Source organism: Miscanthus floridulus, chromosome 3, assembly GCF_019320115.1.
Source record: "Miscanthus floridulus cultivar M001 chromosome 3, ASM1932011v1, whole genome shotgun sequence".
NCBI classification, from domain to species: domain Eukaryota; kingdom Viridiplantae; phylum Streptophyta; class Magnoliopsida; order Poales; family Poaceae; genus Miscanthus; species Miscanthus floridulus.
Window position 1 is genome coordinate 118,031,174 of NC_089582.1, and position 20,435 is coordinate 118,051,608.

Genomic DNA, 20,435 nt, shown 5'->3' on the forward strand with positions numbered 1-20,435 from the left:
GGCGTGTTTGTTTTTATGGCCCCAGGCAGGTCAGCCCAAGGCAAGCTAAGGACCTGTTTAGATTCCACCTAAAAACTAAAAATTTTTAAGATTCCTCGTCACATTAAATCTTACGGTACATGCATGAAGTATTAAATATAGGTAAAAAGAATAACTAATTGCACAGTTTGCCTATAATTGACGAGACGAATCTTTTAAGCCTAAATAGTCCATAATTGGATAATTTTTGTCAAATACAAACGAAAGTGCTACAGTAGCTGAAAGCCAAAAATTTTCAGAACTAAACACACCCTAAACTGGTGCAACTGTCCCTGTTTGTTTGCTTGGCCTATTTAGGGGCTGGCTAGAGGTGGGAATCTGTTTGTTTGCCGGACCCAAGTGGTAAGTTTTTCCAACTACCGTCAACTTCCCAAGCGAGAAGGCGTTTGCTTATCTGGACGGCTGCTGGTGCGCCAGAAACTGCCAGCAACCACCACCAGCGCTAGCAGCAGCCACTGCAGCATCAATGAACAGCCTTAAATTGACAAGTTCAAACTCAAAATTAATACCACAAGTGTACCATTACATTAGCAGCTACCTAAGCCCCAAATTGACAAGTTCAAACACAAGATGAATACAACAAGTTCATAAGCTGAGCTTCATCCACAAGTAAACCATATAGACTAAGAGTAGAACAAGTAATAAGTCTTGAGTGATAAAGATGGAGGAGGGGTTGGATTATGAGAGGGCAAGTCACGAGCACCACACAAGAGAAGGTTTGACTTGTTTCTTCGGTTGAATGCAGCCTGGGCATCAGCATAGGAGTAGTACTTCTGGTATGAATTACCAGGGAACCAATTCACCTGGTCATGGCATTTAACCTGTCGGTGCGAAAAGTGACCAACAAGTAAATATTTATAGTTTTGTCATGCATTATGATCGGATGTGGCCTAGCACTCAATGACACAGGATTTATACTGGTTCAGGCAACAGGCCCTACATCCAGTTGAGGTCGGTCGATGACTTTATTCCTGAGTCCAGGTGTTCGAAGTTTACTGTGGGGTTACAAACGAGTAAGGAATAAGAAAGGGGGTGTTAGAGGTCCGGTCGGACTCTGAACCGAGTGGAAGAGAGTGGCGGATGCTCAAGCGTGCGCTAAGTATTGGAACGTATGCTCTGTGTGTCCGAGCTTATCAGCTGTTGAGAGCGTGTAGACTGTGTAGTTATCGAGTCCTAGAGCTATTAAGCTGTCGAGTCGACCGGTCTTCGGGGGGGGGGGGCTTTTAGGAGAGAGCTCATCCTCTTTTATAGTTGAAGGGGATGGCCTTATAAGTCAAAGAAAAAGAGAGAGAGTGTATACATGTGTTGTCTAGTCTTGTTGCCCATACCATCGGGTACGGGATGGCCGTCGACGTCCACAATACTGTTTATGTTTAAACACATCTAGCAGGATCTACCATGTTCGTCTGGTACGGCAAACGACGACGCCCACAATACTATTTATACTCTAACGTGTCTGGCAGGTTCTACTGTGTTCGCCTGACATGCCCCGATGGCACTGTCCTACAGGTGCGCAGGGCATGGCAGGGTACAGTCCTCGGGATTGCGGTTGACTTGAGCGCCTTACCTTATCTGCTCCGCCTGCTCCCCGAGCCCACACTGAGTGGGCATCCCCGGTCAGTCGGTCACAGTCGGTCCCAACCGTCTCAGTCAGGAAAGAGCAACGAGCAGAGGTCCGACGGATCCTCGATTGGAGAAGGGGATCGGAGTCAGACTGCGGTCCCACCTTGGCTAGGCATTTCGGTCGGGGACCAGATCATTATCTCTGACTATCATTATGTATCTAGGCCAGCCTAGGCGCGTGTTGTCACTGCGTCGCCTGCTGGGTCGGGTTTTGTAGGGAAGCGGGTCCATTGGGGACCTCGGGTTTATGAACCCGACACAGCCCAACTGGAGTAAACTCTAGGCTTATGGCCATTGAAAACCACATACCATGGACTCATCTCAGTTCTGCAAAAAGGAAGAAGCTGCCTCAGTTTAGTTTAGAGATTTAAGAAAATGAGCAAAACAATGTAAACATCATTGGCAGCAGTGTATTACAGGCCTCAGTCATGTAGTTGATTGTCACAGACCACCATTTCACTTCCTGTGGCTTCTCCAGGTGATTAACCAAATTAGAATTTAGTTTAGGCAAGAGGAGAAGACGTATGAAGCAAAGTTTATGGCCCGCATCCTAATCCATCCAACATGGAACACATCATTGGCAAAGATCAATGTTGGCCTCAGATTTATTGAAATTCATATGTCATTGTTATAGAATCATTGGTGGCACTGATTAAGTCAGAAAAAGATCAAGGCAGCAAAGAATCAAGCACTTGGCAATAAAACTCAAGCACTGGACAATACAAACTCAAGCACTGGACAATACCAAAAGGGAATGTTTGTTTGCCTGGACATAGCAGTTAGCAGCCAACAAACACCTAGGGCTGCAACATAGAAGGAAGAACCAAGAACAACAGAATAAAGAAGATAGTGCCACCTCATCATAGTATTTCATCATCATAGGCCTTATCCCAATTCTTCTCCTTCACAACCCAAATGAGAAGTCAAAAAACTAGGTCAGTCTTGGTGAATGGCTGCAAAGCATGTGACACGCCCATCCTCAGTTGGCAACATGACCATATATTACCATGTCATGATGTCAGTTGGGAATGGACGTGTCACATGGTGTTTCTAACCATTAACCAAAAGCAAAACAGCAGAGGTAATGAAATAAGCAAAAACTAAACTGTTCTGGTGAATGGATGCACATCATGAAATGCACCCATACTTAGGTAGCCACATGATGATACATGAACAAATCAAGTAGTTAGTTGGGTATGGATGTATCTCATGGTGTGGCTAACTAGCCACCCAAAAGCAAAACTGCAAAGTGCAAACACAATCTAATAGGTAAATAGCCAACTATTGCATAAATAGTTCCAACCAGTCCACCATCACAAGACTTACCAGTTCAAGTACCAGCAGACATAGCTGCCATCACCACGAACAAATATTACATAAATATGGTTAGCCACCCCCCAAATGAGCAACCAAAATACACCCAGAAGGACATGTGCTACTAAGTCAAGCTACCTTGCTGCACAAAGGCCCTAAGCCACTGCACAAAAGATTAGAGAAGGAGAGTGGTTAAGGAGGGTGGAGAACATATAAGGGTTCTCAACTGCTTCCCTCCTATAGCTTGCTGTAGAGGTAGAGTGCAAGCATGCTAGATGTAGTAGTAGTGCTTGGCCAGGAAGTTCCTAAGCCAAATAACCCTATGGCTGTCCACCATGTCCACAAACCCCTTACCTTGTGCCTTGTTGTCCAGAAGGTGGCTGAATGCCACAATCAATGCCTCCTCTGTGAACCTAGGCATGTCCATCATAGCATGGTAGAGATCAGCATCAACATGAGCAGGCCATGTCTCCCTCAAAGCATTGGCCACATTGTTCACTACATCAGTCATGTTGGTCATGAGCAGCATCTCATCCTCACTAAAGCAAGCCCTTTGCCTCTTTCCACCCACTGCAGAGCTGTTAAGCTTAGTGGCATTGCTTCTCTCACCAAGGTCAGGCTTCTCATCCCCCAGCTGGTGCCAAAATGTGCCCTCCATCTTACCTGTTGTAGTGTCAGTGGTGTTGCTGTTCACCCCAGGGGCTCATTTGATCCAACAGCAAACCTCCCAGTAGTTGTAGTGCTACCAAAGATGATCTCCATCTCATCATAGAACCTGATAGGGGTGTTCAGATACTCAGCATCCTTGGGATGGTCCTGCAACCACAAAACCAAAGAAGACAGTTAGTAATCAATGCTAAGTAATCATAATGAGAAAAAAAGATCAAATAATTAACTACTAAATGCAGCAAGTTGTACCTTAACATGACCAGCATAGCGGTCCTGGTCCAGCATGATGGCCTTGGTGTCATCATCCCAAAGTGCCTCACTGAGGTCCTTCAACTTGGACACCCTCCCCCACCTCTGCCTCTACTTCCTAAGGTGGTTGTAGACCTAAGTGGCAGTCTGAAAGCTCTAGTTTGGTTTTGGTGGATTGATGAAACCCTAAGTGCTAACCAAGTTTATCAAGTGATCATGAAATATGTAGCACATTCCAAGTGGTGAAGCAAACGAAGATCATGACATGATGATGGTGATGCCATAGTGATAATCAAGTGCTTGGACTTGAAAAGAAGAAAGAGAAAAATAAAAGGCTCAAGGCAAAGGTATAAATTGTAGGAGCCATTTTGTTTTGGTGATCGAGACACTTAGTGAGTGTGATCATATTTAGGATCGATAGCCATACTACTAAGAGGGGTGAAACTCATATCGGAATACGGTTATCAAAGTGCCACTAGATGCTCTAACTCATTGCATATGCATTTAGGATCTAGTGGAGTGCTAACACCCTTGAAAATGTTTGTGAAAGTATGCTAACACATGTGCACAAGGTGATACACTTGGTGGTTGGCACATTTGAGCAAGGGTTAGGAACTCCACCGGTGCCCTATACAGAAAAGACAGAGGTCACTACGAGTGACTAGACGCTGGACTCGGAAGGACCGGCGTGTCCGGTCAGTAGAAGCAGCGAAGATGCTGGCGTCGGTCTCTGACCGGATGCTGGGTCACTTAGTGACCGGACGCTGGAGGGCTGCGTTTGGTCCCACTGATGTGGCAGTGCATAGAGAAGATGTCGAGTGACCGAACGCTGGGAGAGTCCGGTCGAGCATGATCGGACGTGTCCGGTCACATTGCAGCAGTGCGTCCGATCATCACTTGACTGTTGGGATCGGGCGCTTAGTATTTGAAGAGAGGGGACACGTGGCATGCATCGTACAACCGGACGCTGGGGTCCTGCATCTGGTCGATATGACCGGAGCGTCCGGTCACCCCATGTTATGCCCAGTGAAGGGGTATAATGGCTCTATTTTATGGAGGCTTCTATTTAAGCCTCATGGCCGGCTCAAGATCACTCTCTTGGCCATTTGCATTGACATAGCAACCTTGTGAGCTTAGCTAAAGCCCTCCCACTCATCTTCATCATTGATTCATCATCTTGTGAGATTGGGAGTGAATCCAAGTGCATTGCTTGAGTGTTTGCATCTAGAGACATTTGGTGTTTGTGTTTTGTTGCAGAATTTATTTGTTACTCTTGGTGGTTGCTGCCACCTAGATGGCTTGGAGCAGCAAGGATTGTCGAGCGGAGGTTGGTGATTGTCTCTGGCTCCGATCATGGTGATTGTGAGGGGTTCTTGACCTTTCCCCGACGAAGAGCCAAAAGGTACTCTAGTGAATTGCTCGTGGCTTGTGTGATCCTCATCTTATGTTGGTTGTGTGGCACCCTATTGAAGGTTTGGCGTGTGATGCCAATTAGCGCGTGAACCTCTAAGTGAGTGAATTGCCACAATGAGGACTAGCTTGCCGGCAAGCAATTGAACCTCAATAAAAAATCATTGTGTCATCATTTGATTCTGAGGTGATTGGTCTTTATTGGTTTTCATTCTTATGATTGATTGGTTCATTCCTCGACATGGTGGTATAATTATCTTGCTCTCTCTCTCTTTATATTACCGCAAACTAGTTATCAAGCTCTTTAGTGTAGCTAGTTATGAGAGCTTGTTAGTTTGGTTAGTGTGGCTCTTTAGTTAGCCTTTGAGAGCACACTAACTTAGTGTAGTGTCATAGTCATTGTGTGGTTAGAATCTATAGAAACTAGAATTATGGTAGGTGGCTTACATTTTTAGTATGCTAGCGCAACACTTGTTTCACCTCATAATTGTTTAACCAGTTTGCTAAGTGTTATTGTAGAAATTTTTAATAGGCTATTCACCCCCCTCTAGCTATTAGGACATTTCACAGTCACCTCCTCACTAGAGTACTCTCTCAAGGCCTTAGCTACCTAGTTAATGTACTTTTGTTTGAAGCCCTTGTCTGCCCTAGCACCATATTGGATGAGCTGCCTCATCCTACGTAGCACAAAAGCCACTGGTGTTGTTAGTCCACCTCATAGGTGGCCTAACACCACCAGCATTAGTAGCAGCACCATCCCCATTGCCACCAACAGCAAGCAAGGGTTGCACATTGACACCAGTAGGGGCACCAGCAGCAGCCATCCCAACCCCAGGCAGCAGTCACAAACCCCTCACCAGCAACACCACCAGCACCATTGACATTGACAGAAGCCATCCTAAGTAGTGTAGCAAGGTAACATTTAACTAACACATACACCATGAACAACACATAACCAGCATTCAATCAAAAACCAACAAGATAGGAGAATGAAAGCCATTAGTCTCAGCATTGTCCATAAAATACATAAATAGTCATACACACAGTTCATTAGTTCCATACAAAGGCAACCTAAATTATACAAATTTATTACATAAATATGGTTCAAGTCCTAGTAGTGCCCCTATTGGCCCACATGCTGACAGAGATAGCATCCCTCAAAGCTACCATCCCACTGTTGTCCTGGGACTATAGATGATTAACATGTTGATTCCCTAACACAACATGGGGGTTGGCTGTCCAAGACTCCTCAGTTGACACATCTTCATCAATGCTAAAGGACAAAATCTAGTTATGCAAAATGTAGCAAGCTAGGACAAGTTTCACTTGGGTTTTGTAGGTATGGAAGGGCTTGTTGTCTAGAATACGAAACATATTCTTCAAAGCCCCAAAAGCACGCTCTATTGTCACCCTTAAGGAAGAGTGCCACAAGTTGTAGAGCTCCCTCTCATTACTAGGGTAGGTTCTGCTACAAGACTCAAACAAATGATACCGCACACCTATGTAAGGTGGCATGAACCTAGGACGGCATGCATAGCCTACATCAACTAGGTAGAACTTGCCTACAGCATTAACAGGGGCTGCAATCAGTATGTGTTTGCTGTTTGAACAATTAAATAACTATTAACAATGTAATTACCTTCTAGTACACTCAACCCATCCTGTCTCTCAATAGCATCTACTAGGATCAAAGCATCATGTGCTGATCCCTCCCACCCAGCCAATACATAGGTGAATTTTAGGTCATAGTCCATAGCAGCCATAACATTCTGAGTGGGGTTACTCTTCCTACCCCTGAAGGCAGCCTGCATGTGTCTAGGCACCCTAGCCAACACATGGGTGCCATCAATAGCCCTAATGCAGTCCTAAACAACATTTAACTGGAACAAATTAGGTGTATGTCACTTATAATCCCTAAACCTTCAACTAATGAAATAAGGTACAGTACCTTGAAATATGGGTTCCATCTCTAGCCCCCAAAAATCTTAGGATGATTCTCAAGCCCAGGTGGCTTGATCATCTCACCTAAGCTCCCCAACTGCACACAACACTTGGTGAAAATGGCGGTGCACAGTCTCTATGGACCTTCTAAAACTTTGGTCAACCACCCTATACCTTTGGTTGTGTCCAACAACATGGAGGAACATAGAAACTTGTTCCTCAACACTTGCATTTACACTGTCTAGCACAAAGACCCCTCTGCCTAAACAGATTACAAAGAGCAAAGAAAGGGGCCCTACTCATCCTTAGCATGGCAATGCACTCCTTATCAGTGGAGTTATAAATTAAGTCCAAGTTCCTCTTCCTATGCTCATCTGCTAAAGCCCTAGGACCATAGGGTATGGGTTCATCCTCACCCCTCAGTCACTTAATCCTAGAAAACAGAAAAGCCACCATGACCGCAACCATTGCTACATCCTGACTAGCCATGATAGAACGCTGGCTAGCTAGATCCATCTACATCCAGTTATTAAAAATAGTTTTTAGTCATCAGGCATGTCTTTGCTGGCTCTAAATGAACTGCATTCATAAACAGATGGACAAAAAGTAGCAGGAACGGTTGCTTCTCCAAAGCGAAGCCCCCATGACCTACTAACAGCACCATCGACTAGCATAAACAACCGCAAACCATCACTGAATCCATACCGAACAATGAATAGTAAACCCTAACCAAGCATGTACTGCATATAACATACGAAATCAACAAGAACAATAGCACCAGAGTAATAAATAACCAAGAACAACATCATAGGCACCACGGTGGCTAGGGATTTGCACACAGCCACCTCAAACCTCAAGATTTGGACCATCCAGATCCACATACACCAGATCCATGCAAGGTAAGGTCTAAGAAGGGATATCACCTTGCTACGAGCAACGAGGAACCACAGGAAGAAGAAGAGGCGAGGCGGAGAGGTCCAGGCAAACAAACACCACCGCACTGAAGCCAGCGAGGACGAAGAAGATGCGGAGGTGTGGAAGAAGACAGGGCCCACGTGATGCCGGCCACCACCACCATCAGGCAAAGAAGAGGACGCAGGTGGCGGACTAGAGCTAAAGAGGAAGCAGACACACCACCAACACTACCTCCGGCTGACCGACGGTGGTAGGAGAACTCCCAAACCCTAAGGCTCGGGAGCGTCTGTGACCGCGATGACACCACCAGGTGGAGTGAGGAAGGAGAGCGGAGAAAGCGAGGGCGAGTGAGCGGCGAGGGGAGGGAGGGATGGGATAAAAGGAGGTCGAAACCCTAGCGGCGTCGCGTGCGAAGATTTCACCGCTCCCACGCGAGCTCGCGAGGGCCAACCACGAGGAGGCCGAAATGGCCAGACGCACACCCGAGCGAGCCGAGCCCGGGAGGAACGGATTTCATTTTCGTTCCCCCACGGCCTGGCTCGCCCCTACTTTGATGGTCGTGTGGGCCAGGTGAAAGGTCCTAATGGCTAGAGGGGGGGTAAATAGCCTAATAAAATTTCTACAACAACACTTAACAAAGTGGTTAGACAATTATGAGGCGAAGCGAGTGTTGCACTAGCCTACTTAAAATGCAAGCCACCTACCATAATTCTAGTTTAGATAGTGTCAATTCACACAATAGCAAAGACACTATTTTATGTTAGTGTGCTCTCAAAGACTAACTAAAGAGCCACACCAACCAAGCAAACAAGCTCTCACAACTAGCTACACTAAAGAGCTTGTCAACTAGTTTGCGATAAAGTAAAGAGAGTGATTAGGATAGTTATACCGCCGTGTAAATGAAGTACCAATCAATCACAAAGATGAATAACAATGATGACCAATCATCTCGGAATCAATGATGAACACAATGATTTTTATCGAGGTTCACTTGCTTACCGGCAAGCTAGTCCTCGTTGTGGCGATTCACTCACTTGGAGGTTCACGCGCTAATTGGCTTCACACGCCAAACCCTCAATAGGATGCCGCACAACCAACACAAGATGAGGATCACACAAGCCACGAGCAATCCACTAGAGTACCTTTTGGCGCTCCGCCGGGGAAAGGTCAAGAACCCCTCACAATCACCACGATCGAAGCCGGAGACAATCACCACCTCCGCTCGACGATCCTCGCTGCTCCAAGCTGTCTAGGTGGTGGCAACCACCAAGAGTAACAAGCGAAATCCGCAGCGAAACACGATCACTAAGTGCCTCTAGATGCAATCACTCAAGCAATGCACTTAGATCACTCCCAATCTCACTACGATGATGAATCAATGATGTAGATGAGTGGGAGGGCTTTGGCTTAGCTCACAAGGTTGCTATGTCAATGAAAATGGCCAAAGATGTGAGCCACAGCCGGCCATGGGGCTATAAATAGAGCCCCCATCAAATAGAGCCGTTATACCCCTTCACTGGGCAAAACGCGCTCTGACCGGACGCTCCAGTCATATTGACCGGACGCTGGCCCTCAGCGTCCGGTCGCCCGATGGACGCCACGTGTCATCGCCTTCAAACGTTGTTCGTCAGATTCCAACGGTTATGACGCTGACCGGACGCTCCGGTCAAAACTGACCGGACGCTGACGCCCCAGCGTCCGGTCGTTTCTAGTAAGCTCCCCGAGGCATGTTTTTCTGACCGGACGCGTCCGGTCCACCTTGACCGGACGCAGCCAGCGTCCGGTGCTCAACCCTAGCCTACTGTGCCGTCTGACAGCTCGACCGGACGCAGCCTTTCAGCGTCCGGTCGCTGAGTGACCCAGCGTCCGGTCAGTAGACCGACGCCAGCATCATTTCGACCAACTCCATTTCAACTCTAACTTCTTCACCCTTGCTCAAATGTGCCAACCACCAAGAATTTTGCATCCGGCACAATAGAAAATAAACATTTCATTTTTCCAAGAGAGGGACCCAAACCCATCTCAACCCTGCAAACACCTTGTGCACATGTGTTAGCATATTTTCACAAATGTTATCAAGGGTGTTAGCACTCCACTAGATCCTAAATGCATATGCAATAAGTTAGAGCATCTAGTGGCACTTTGATAACCGCATTCCGATACGAGTTTCACCTCTCTTAATAGTACGGCTATCAAACCTAAATGTGATCACACTCTCTAAGTGTCTTGATCACCAAAACAAAATAGCTCCTACAAGTTATACCTTTGCCTTGAGCTTTTTGTTTTTCTCTTTCTTCTCTTCAAGTTTAAGCCCTTGATCATCACCATGCCATCACCATTGTCATGCTATGATCTTCATTAGCTTCTTATACTTGAAGTGCGCTACCTATGTCATGATCACTTGATAAACTAGGTTAGCACTTAGGGTTTCATCAATTCACCAAAACCAAACTAGAGCTTTCACCGGGCTGGGTAGGGGGTCCAGGTAAACAAACACCCGGGGTTGCCGCCCATGGGCGCACTGGCTCACCTAGGCCAGGCAAACAAACGCGCCCCAAGAGGCTGCGTGATTGGGACACAGTTTGAAGGATCAGAGTCCAACTGCCAAAAGCCAGCTGGGACAAACAAATTGGCAAACGACACTTCGTGCTTGTTTTTTTACAACACACATCATGCTCGGTTGAGTAGGTGGTTCGTCTAGCCTCGCTGCATGTGCCGAATCAACATCTGCAAGATGGGAGGGGAGCCACCAATAGTTCTAATGATACATATTCTAAAAAAAGTAGAACGATACGCCACCGGACGGACCACTCCACATGCCCGCACTGTTGCCCGTTCCCACCCGTGCTACTTGCCTCACGCGCCCCACGCGGATTCGACCCGGCCGTCGTGAGCCCCACCTGCCGCAGCCATCTCGCAAGATCGTCTCCACTGTGCCAGTTCGCCGCGCTGCCCGCTTATGTTGCACCGGAAGCGTATGTTGCTTAAGTTTCAGATGTTTTGTACGTATGTTGCAAGTGTTTCATATAGATGTTGCAAAGGTAGATCCGGATGTGGCACATGTTGCAATGGCTATGAACGTATGTTTTAAATGTTTGTTCAAAATGTTTTATCAGTTTTAGACGTATGTTGAAAGCGTTTTATTTAGATGTTGCAAATGTATATTTCGAATGTTTCATCTATTTCAGATGTATGTTGTAATTCTTTGTAAAAGTAGATCTTGATGTAGACGTGGAGGAAGCCCAAGTCCTCAGTGGTCCAGCTGCTACGGCTCCCTTGGTGTGGCGAAGATGGAGGCCGCGGACATTGGAACGGTTGGGACAGGATGCCGCGGCAGATTGGCCAGGATGGGGAGTGGGATGGGACACTGCCAAGGGAGCTGCGTGCGTCAAGCGCAGACGTGGGAGCTCCATCGGATAGACACTGCCTCTAAAGCAGGATGGGCACGCGGTGAAGGGAGATGCGTGTGTCGAGCGGCAGTGCCGGAGCAGCGTCCGGACACTAGCCGCTCCGCTTTCCCAAACTAGGGCACGTTTGAAACGCAGGAATCGGGCAGGAATTTCACAGGAATCAGTTCAATTTCACAGGAAAAATACCGGAACAGGAAATATTTCCCACGTTCCAAACAGGAAATATCAGAATTTTTACTTGTCCATCTGTAGCATATTACAGGTTTCAGTCAGACAAAACCAGAAAATTTCATTATCCCAACAGCTAAACCAGCCAGGCCTTCGGGATGAAAGCTAGCTTCCTAAACTTAAAATGGGCAACCACGCGAATAAGAAAGGGCGATTTGCTGTAAATGTGCGCTCCTTATGGCTTTCTTCCCTGCATTTCCTGTGCTATCTTTGTGTGATCACTGATCAGGTCCAGCATCAGGCATTCAGGCATATCTGAAACTGAAAAGATGAAAGCTGTTCAACGCGGAGAATAGAGGAGAAAGCTTCTGGGTTCTCTGCCAAATGGGGAAACGTACCTCCTCCTAGTTCTCTGCCAAACAACTTCAACAAAATTAAGCCATTGGCCCATCAGACTACACGCAAGCGGGGAAAACATGTATAGTGTAAACAGGATCAGCTGACTTTATATTGTTGGTCCTTGAAGCACTTTGACAACTTCCTCTGCTCTAGCCTGTATCTCTTTTAGACACTCAACCAGTATGCGTTGCTGGTAAGAGCCACCTTCCTGTAGAACAGAAAGAGAAAGGAAGAACGTATGTCAGTGTGAGAAGATGCTCAAGACGAGGCCCCTGCTCCCTGTAAAATCCAGATGTTTGTGGGTCTCACCGTCCGAATCAAGACTCTCTCAATTCTCTTGTTAATAACGGCATAAAGATCATCTGGTGAAACGTCCCCTTTTCCTACTGTAAGCCCGTCAAGCAACACCTTGTTCCACTAGTTCTCATGCGCTGCATTGCATAATCTCCATTGATCAGATATGATGATAGTAGATGCAAGAGAGAGAGAAAAGAATCTCTGCGTGGAAATACAGACCCTGTATCACACATTCGAGGAACTTTTCAGGAACTACAACTTGCCCCCCTGAAAAATGGAAGGTGCTCATGAACAAAATGAAAGCGTAGTCCTGTCTCTTGTCTCAACATCTCAGGTCGAACAGCCTAAAAGTAATGCATGAAGGAAGACTACCTTTGTATGCATAACTACGTTTTTGGAGAGATTTGGAAGCATATAACTGCAACACTTTTTGCAGCATAGCTTGAAGCCCTGGCTTATCTCCATCTTGTTTAGCCTAAACACACGTAAACATATACTAGTCACATGAAAAAAAATAAAATTTAATGTAAGTTGGAATAAAAATAAACAACTTGCTAGCATAAAAAGCAGAAACTAACACTTACCTGCCTCAGCTGAGCACTAACTTCTGACAGAAATCCCTCATCAAGCTGTCCTTCTTGTTCTCGGCGTGTTATTTCCTGGGAATGTCATGATGGCATGAAAGAGATTGGCATTTCTAGGTACACATGTGACACAGAAAATTACATATAATCAACCGAATCTCCGAAGTCCAAAAGAAATGTTGGCTGCAAAGTACAGACAATGGCAACAATAGGCACATGTAAATCATAATTTGAATGAAATTGCTGAAGAAGAAATGTTCGGATATTTGCCCTGACGATTACATTTCACCACAAATCTACCATTACCCTTATTGTTGTATACCATTTCAGTGTAAGAAAGTTTAGTTTTATAGGCAGTGCAAATGCAAAGACCATGACAAAATGCAAGTAAAGGATGTAAAAATCATTTAGAACAATAGGTAGAGATGCGACCATACTTTATCCATCAATTTGAGAGTGTCTGGACCTCTTTGGTGGCCACTGCACATCTTCCTCATGCATCACAGGACTAATGATTGCCTTCAGCACATCTGTTGACTGTTCAATCTTTTGCTGCATAACATAAGGGTAAAATTAGCAAATGGAACAATATCAGTAATCACAAAAGAAATACAAAGCTTTCCTCGCTTATGAGGACATAGGCAGAGGTACTATACTTATGCATGATGGAACATGGTTCTTACATCAGTCTTGTGAACAAGCCGGTCAACAATGTTCATGATATTTTCTGCCAGCTCTTCATAATCTTTCTGAGAACGCAAAACAGAGAAACCAATCACAAAGTTAAATTAACTGAGGTAGAAGATAATGACATCCATAGGAAGCAAAATTGTCTACATATATGAAACCATGCTTTATCATCATCTGATTTGCAGAGGTCAATTCTAGCTGCTAGCCGAACCCAGAAACCAGCGTCGAATGACAGAACATTTTCAACCACTATTTGATCAAGCTGTTTAAAAGAAAGAAAGGTGTATTAGTAATTTAATCACTTGAACTCACTATGTCAAAAGAAACAATAAAACAAGCAAGGATTCTCCCAGTCGCTTCAACAGAGAATAAGGCCTTCCTTAAAAAAAAAGCCAGGACACGTTAGTTTAATCTAGTGATACCTTTAGACAAACCCACATACTGTACAAGCATGTAGAACAGGATAGTAAGAATTGAGAAGACTAAAAGAAATAAGTCAAACTGCCAACTAACACTATACTCAGAGCAGTTGACGAAACTTAGGTCCAGAGATAGATTTGCCAACCAGTTCTTAGTTCAGCTCTGCAAATGGTAAAACAAGAGAGCAGCATGGCTTCTTGGCCAGTGGAGGGCCGAGGGCTTTCACGTCATCCCAATTAGCGCCCACCTAGGGCTGATATTGCATGGAGCCGCTTAAATCAGAAGCAGCTTCTCATAGTTCTGTTTGACTTCTACAGCTTCTAATGCTTTGAGGGACATGGCAGCAGTGCTTTGGCGCGCAGTCCGAGCTGGTGGAGCGCCCACGGCATTCAAAGCCAAGGGCCCCATATGCGCACGAGTGGAGGTCCTACTCCTACAGGCCGTGCTGATGGTGTCAAATCTGACCCTCTGCGGGCCTCGTCGCCCTGTGCCGAGGACATGGTCCAGATCCGGCTGTTGTGCCCAACCCTCGCCACCAAGGGAGGGATGCACTCTGAGGGATATGGCCTGCCATGTCGATCCTCATGCATCTGTTGGTGGCGTTATGCTTGGAGGCCCTGGCGCCATCTCCATCTGCAGCTCCTCCTCTCTGTAGTACGTGGCCTCACCGGTACACCATTCACTCCACCTATGCCAGCCACCACTCTCCTCAGTGCTCGTCGCCTAGCGGTGCCCCACCTATCCCAATGCCATCTTCCTGACCAGTGCCTCCTGCCCTCCTCTCCATGGCCCATGGGCCACGTCCTGTGCCGAAGGCCATGGCATCCTCCTCTGGACGGACGCGTTGTCCCGTTTGCTCCAGCAGATCTGGCGTCTTCAAACCAAGGTACACGTTCTCTCTTTCTCATGGTGTGGCAGTGGATTGAGGTTTAAATCTGCTCCTATTCTCTTTTTTAAGAATCTCCAAATTACTTAGGGAGATTCGGTGTGACTGACAGTGATAGGAATGGCACCAGCGAGGAATGGCAGCGGATGCCTGTCAGCAGTCAGCTCCATAACAAGAAGGGACAGTTCACAGAGAAAACAGAGGCAGGTAACATCGTAAGGAGTTGTTGGAACTTCCAGGTCATTCACCTTTTTTGTCCAACAACAACAACAACAACAACAACATAGCCTTTCAGTCCCAAACAAGTTGGGGTAGGCTAGAGTTGAAACCCACCAAGAGCCACAAGTCATGGTTCAGGCACTTCGATAGCTGATTTCCAAGTACTCCTATTCAAACATAGATCTCTAGGTATATCCCAAGCTTTCAAATCTCTTTTTATTGCCTCCCCCCATGTCAATTTCGGTCTTCCTCTACCTCTCCTCATATTATTAGCTTGGCTTAGGACTCCACAATGCACTGGTGCCTCTGGAGGTCTCCTTTGGACATGGCCAAACCACCTCAACCGATGTTGGACAAGCTTTTCTTCAATTGGTGCTACCTCTAGGCGATCACGTATATCATCGTTCCGAACTCGGTCCATTCTTGTGTGACCGCAAATCCATCACAACATACGCATTTACCTTTTTTGTCCACTCAAGTTAAATTAGTTAGTGAACTCTAAACTTGAAAAAACTTGCCAGGAGTGGAGTGTAGGATGTTAATGTCTCACTCTGAGTATATTCACACTACAGGTTCTTCAAGTGTGAGTTATGGAATTTAAGAACAGGCCCCTGATCTGACTGTCCTTTGATTTTAGTGATTTGAGCAGGTTAGTGCCAACATATTGTTCCTCTTACACTTATAGATCACAGTCCATTGATATTTTGCATGAACCTCACTTTTTTTTACCCATCACTGAAGTAGTGGCAAAGGTGAAACAAAATATGGTGTTACTAATTATTTTGTTCGCTTCCAAAGTTGCAACACAAGAAATGGATCATTTCATCACTTACTTTGGATCACGTGAAGTAGATAGTAGTAGAATAGAATGGAATGAGCGGAAGGCAGATGATGAATGTTGAATAAGATCATATTGTTTAATATTGCTTCCTTTTGTTTTTTTTTGTTGCAAGATTTAAATTTGAGAGCACAAAAGTACCAGCAGGTTTGCTTTTTTTAATAAATTCATCTAGCATTTTAGAGCTATCCTATGAAGGTGCCTGACTAAGTGGTACTTTCTATATTTCTATCCAGTTGCTGATTTGCTGTTTATGTTTATGCCCAGCCCAGGTCTGCTGGGCAGGTATATGATGAGGCTGAAGCTAAGACAATTATTATTTTCCTTGTTGGGAGCCTGATGAAGACTTATCAATGTAACTAAACTGTCAGTTCATTGCTTATGAAAATGCTACAATGAGATATCTAACTACTCATATTAGTAGTGTCATATCAAGCCAGGAATATCTCAGTGCAAACACTCTTGTCACCGCCATTTTGATCTTCCTATTCTAGAGGCTCGGATGTTTTGCAGAAAGTGCACTTTTTATGGCATCCTAATAATAGCTTACATACACCCTATACATCAAATAAGATGCAACCTCTATGTCACTGATATATCACCATGGATATACAGTTTGCAGAATCAAAGTTTGAAGGTCAGGCACATTGCTGTTCCTATGCAACAGGAAGCAAGTTGCAGCTACCAGTTAGGTTGAAGGTAAATATTTTCAAGAATTAGAAGAAATTGATCCAATGAATTCCTAGTAAGAAACAAAAGAGTACAAACCTTATATTAGTATATGAGCCATGATGCGGAAACAAGTACAATTATACAAGAGAAACACGATAACAGTAACAGACTTACAGACTCAATTTAGTTATAGCCTATTGTTTTAGAACTCCCATGTTTGTATGACTTTATCAGCTCCTTGTTTTGATACCTTTCTCTGGTGTGCTCATTGGTCACTTATTGCCAGTGTCATGTCAAATATTTTCATAACAGATGTGCAAGCAGCAATCGAGAATCAACTTCACATCTCCATCGAAAGTACCAAGATCACATATTTCCATCAAAATTTCATCATCAGATTTACTTCACCTCAAATTCGAGATTTTGTTCTTTCTTTTTAGGATGCAAGATCAGATGCACATCTGGGTCAGCTTAGTTATAGATTTACAATATAGGTCTGAAATCCAGTTACCACTTACCACTATGGTTTCCAATTTTCTTCTATTGCTTTTTTGATCATATCATTATGATTTCATAGCTTATGAGATAGACATCCACATTGCAATGTAATGGGTGGGTTATCTATTTCTAGAAGGGGTTCACTGTGTGGGAAACTCTACCTTTTTATTATTTGTGTTTGAGAGGATTTAGAATTGAGGGTGAAGATCAGTTTTTTAGATATAACAGATGTCGATTGTTCTCTCTGGGGGAAAAGAGATGGATATCCTTTTCTTCATGTACTTGGTTATGTGATATGCATGTACTGGGAAGATAAATCATATCTCATTATCATTTGTGCAGATGCATAGATATGCTTTATGTGTTAGACAGGGCAGTTTGCTGTGTTCCCAGCCATGTTGGTGTTTTGAGCCAACATTGTATTACAAATTGAAATTCATGAGTTGAGCTTTTCAGTTTCTAGGCCCATTTTTTCCTAAGTTGCCTTTCTATCTATATTTGCTACTTACATTCTTATACTGTTACTGCAGAACACCATAACGAATGAAGTGGCCCTACACGAAACATGGGCATGTGCAGATCACTAGTTTCGAACAAGCAACACAGGAAGCAAGCTCTAAGACTGGTGGTTTTCAAACTGAAGGAGATCTATAGTGTGAAGTCTGGATCGAAATGTAGGACAGTAACCACAGTTCAAAAAGGATAATGTGAACTAAATACCAGGCAGAGTGAAGACAGAAATCACATATTCACGGTTACCTCTCTAGGATTTGCGTTCCTCAGCATATCAATCAGCCAATCCACTTCTACGGTCTTCTTGAGGGATTCTTCAGGAGGTTTATCAGCTGCGCATAATAAAGTCGTCCTGCTTATCGAAATCATAAGTCCTTAATTAAGAATATTATCTACCGATTTTCATGTCAAAGTTCACGATAGAAAAATAGATCCTGATGACCGCAGGTAGTTTGAACACGAATCACAAATTTGCGTCAGCAACTCAGCAAAGTTATCATATCCAAACTTTCGAACAATAGCCATGCTACTACTTGATTGGTTACAATTCCAGGGTCACATTTAAATGTTGAGCAACCACAAAACACAATGGCAGTTCTACAGCAATGTTCAGTGCGTGCTCATTGTTCAGTTATAAAAGTTCCCAATTCATTAAATTTCTTAATCCCCGGCACAGCTATGCCACAGCATGGCTAAGGAGAGGATCGGTTTAATACACTGTTAACCAATCAGACCAAATCGCACAATTGAGCAAAATAAAGGTCGTTACTACTTCTTAATCCAAAAGCACCCACCAAGTGCGCACAAGTAAATTTAACTAAAAAGCGGAAAGCAAGGATAGAACACGAACCGTCTCCGCCGTTCAGCATGGAATGCTCTCCGCCCGGCGGACTGCACCGGGATCCCCCAACACCACCGACGGGGCAAACTCTGGTTAACACAAAGGCGGACGATTAGAGTACGCTTTGAGTTCGTTGGAGAAAACAAATTAGGATGACCAGGGTGAAGAGTGCAACCGCGATGGGAGATGGGGACGGAGACAGTAGCCGGAGCGACGTGGATGCGGCGGCGGCCGTCGCCATCGCCGGCCGGAGACGGAAGCAGTGTGGAGGTGCGTGCGTATGCTCCACACCTGTGGAACGGGTAGATAGAGCTGTGAGCCTGTTACTGAGTCTGACACATGGGATGGGTTGATCCCGGATCTGAGGTCCTAGCGGAATCATTGCTTGTTCGCTGGCCGTAAGTGGATTAATTTATTATGAGAAAAAATATTATCAAATGAATAAGGCATATATTATCTCCTCTCATAAGTGAAGACAGAGGGCGTGTCTCTTTGCACATCAAGTTTAGTCATCTAAATCAACTTCTAAACTTTAGTCATTCTCTATTTAGTTTGGTGGACTAAAAAGACTAAAAGATGGTTTTTAGTCTTTTTTAGTCAGGGTATTTGACTCTAAAGTGACTATAAGGTGAGGCAGCCTAACTAAAAGGTGAGGTTTAGTTCTATTTAGCAATATGTTAGTGACTAGTTGCATAAACCTCGTTTAGTCCCATTTAGTCAAAGTGTTTGAGTAAAAAGTAACTAAATGGAACTAGATTTAGGAGGTGAAGAGTGAACCAAACACCCCTGAAGACCGAAGAGAATGCTTCGTTATTTCTTTCTCTTTTTTTAGGCAGGACAGGGACCTGATGTTTGGTCGAGGGACGGGTGGAAAAGAGTCATCCCGTGAGCCTCTAGATTCGAGGACACGCTCACCCCCTAGCAAACGGAAATGCCTTGTATAGCCGAATGTTGTCTTCCTAGGCCTGCGCAGCGGACCGGGCCAACAGACAACCGCCGTGCTCTTCTATACTCATAACTTTCCCATTCTGCTTGTCGCTATGTTCACCGCGTTGTCCGCCCCTCCGCCTCTTGTTACAGCGTCCACTCGTGCTCGTGGTGGACGACGCAAAATCTAGGCCGCCATAGATCTCACATCCAAGCTTCTTACTCCAGCCCCTACCCGCCCTCTATGTCATCATCGTTGTCGTGCCCTACCTCATCCGCCGAAGCGACTCGCTGTGCCCTTTCTCTAGCACGCGCCCGACTCTACATCGCAGCCTTCTCCAGCGTGCGGTCCGCCTTCTCCACCGGAGCAACCCACCGTGACCTTTCTCCACTAGAGAGGCAAGCTCCGCGTTGATGAGCCTCCATTCGTTCAAGCAGCAAGTAGATGCTACGTTGAAAGCACATGTTGCATGAGTATATTTCAAGTGTTTCAGAAGTATGTTGCAAATATTATATATCGAGGTTGCAAAAGTAAATCGGGATGTTATACATGTTGTAATGGCTATACACATATGTTTCAAGTGTATGCTTTAAATATTTCATCTCTTCTAGATGTATGGTGCAAGTGTTTTGTCAAGATGTTGCAAAAGTAGATCTGGATGTTGCATATACATGCATGTTGCAATCATATATTTTCAAGTGTTTCAAGTATTTTATACTTATGTTTGCAAGTGTTTCATCTGAATGTTGTCTATGTTTACAATGGGTTTTCAGTGTTTTTAGGCGTTGTTGCAAGTGTTTTATAAGCTTATTTGAAGTGTTTCACCTATCTTCTTTTGTATGATGCAACTATTGCATCTGAATGTTTCAAAATTAAATCAAGTACGTGCACATGGAATGCGCATGGGAAGCG

The 20,435-nt window shown here is 44.8% G+C and overlaps 2 pseudogenes; one reads left to right on the top strand and one right to left on the bottom strand.

The window, feature by feature from the left end:
• Positions 1–11,783: 11,783 nt before the first annotated feature.
• Positions 11,784–18,948, bottom strand: LOC136542179 (uncharacterized; annotated as a pseudogene).
• Positions 13,979–17,987, top strand: LOC136542180 (uncharacterized; annotated as a pseudogene).
• Positions 18,949–20,435: the final 1,487 nt, after the last annotated feature.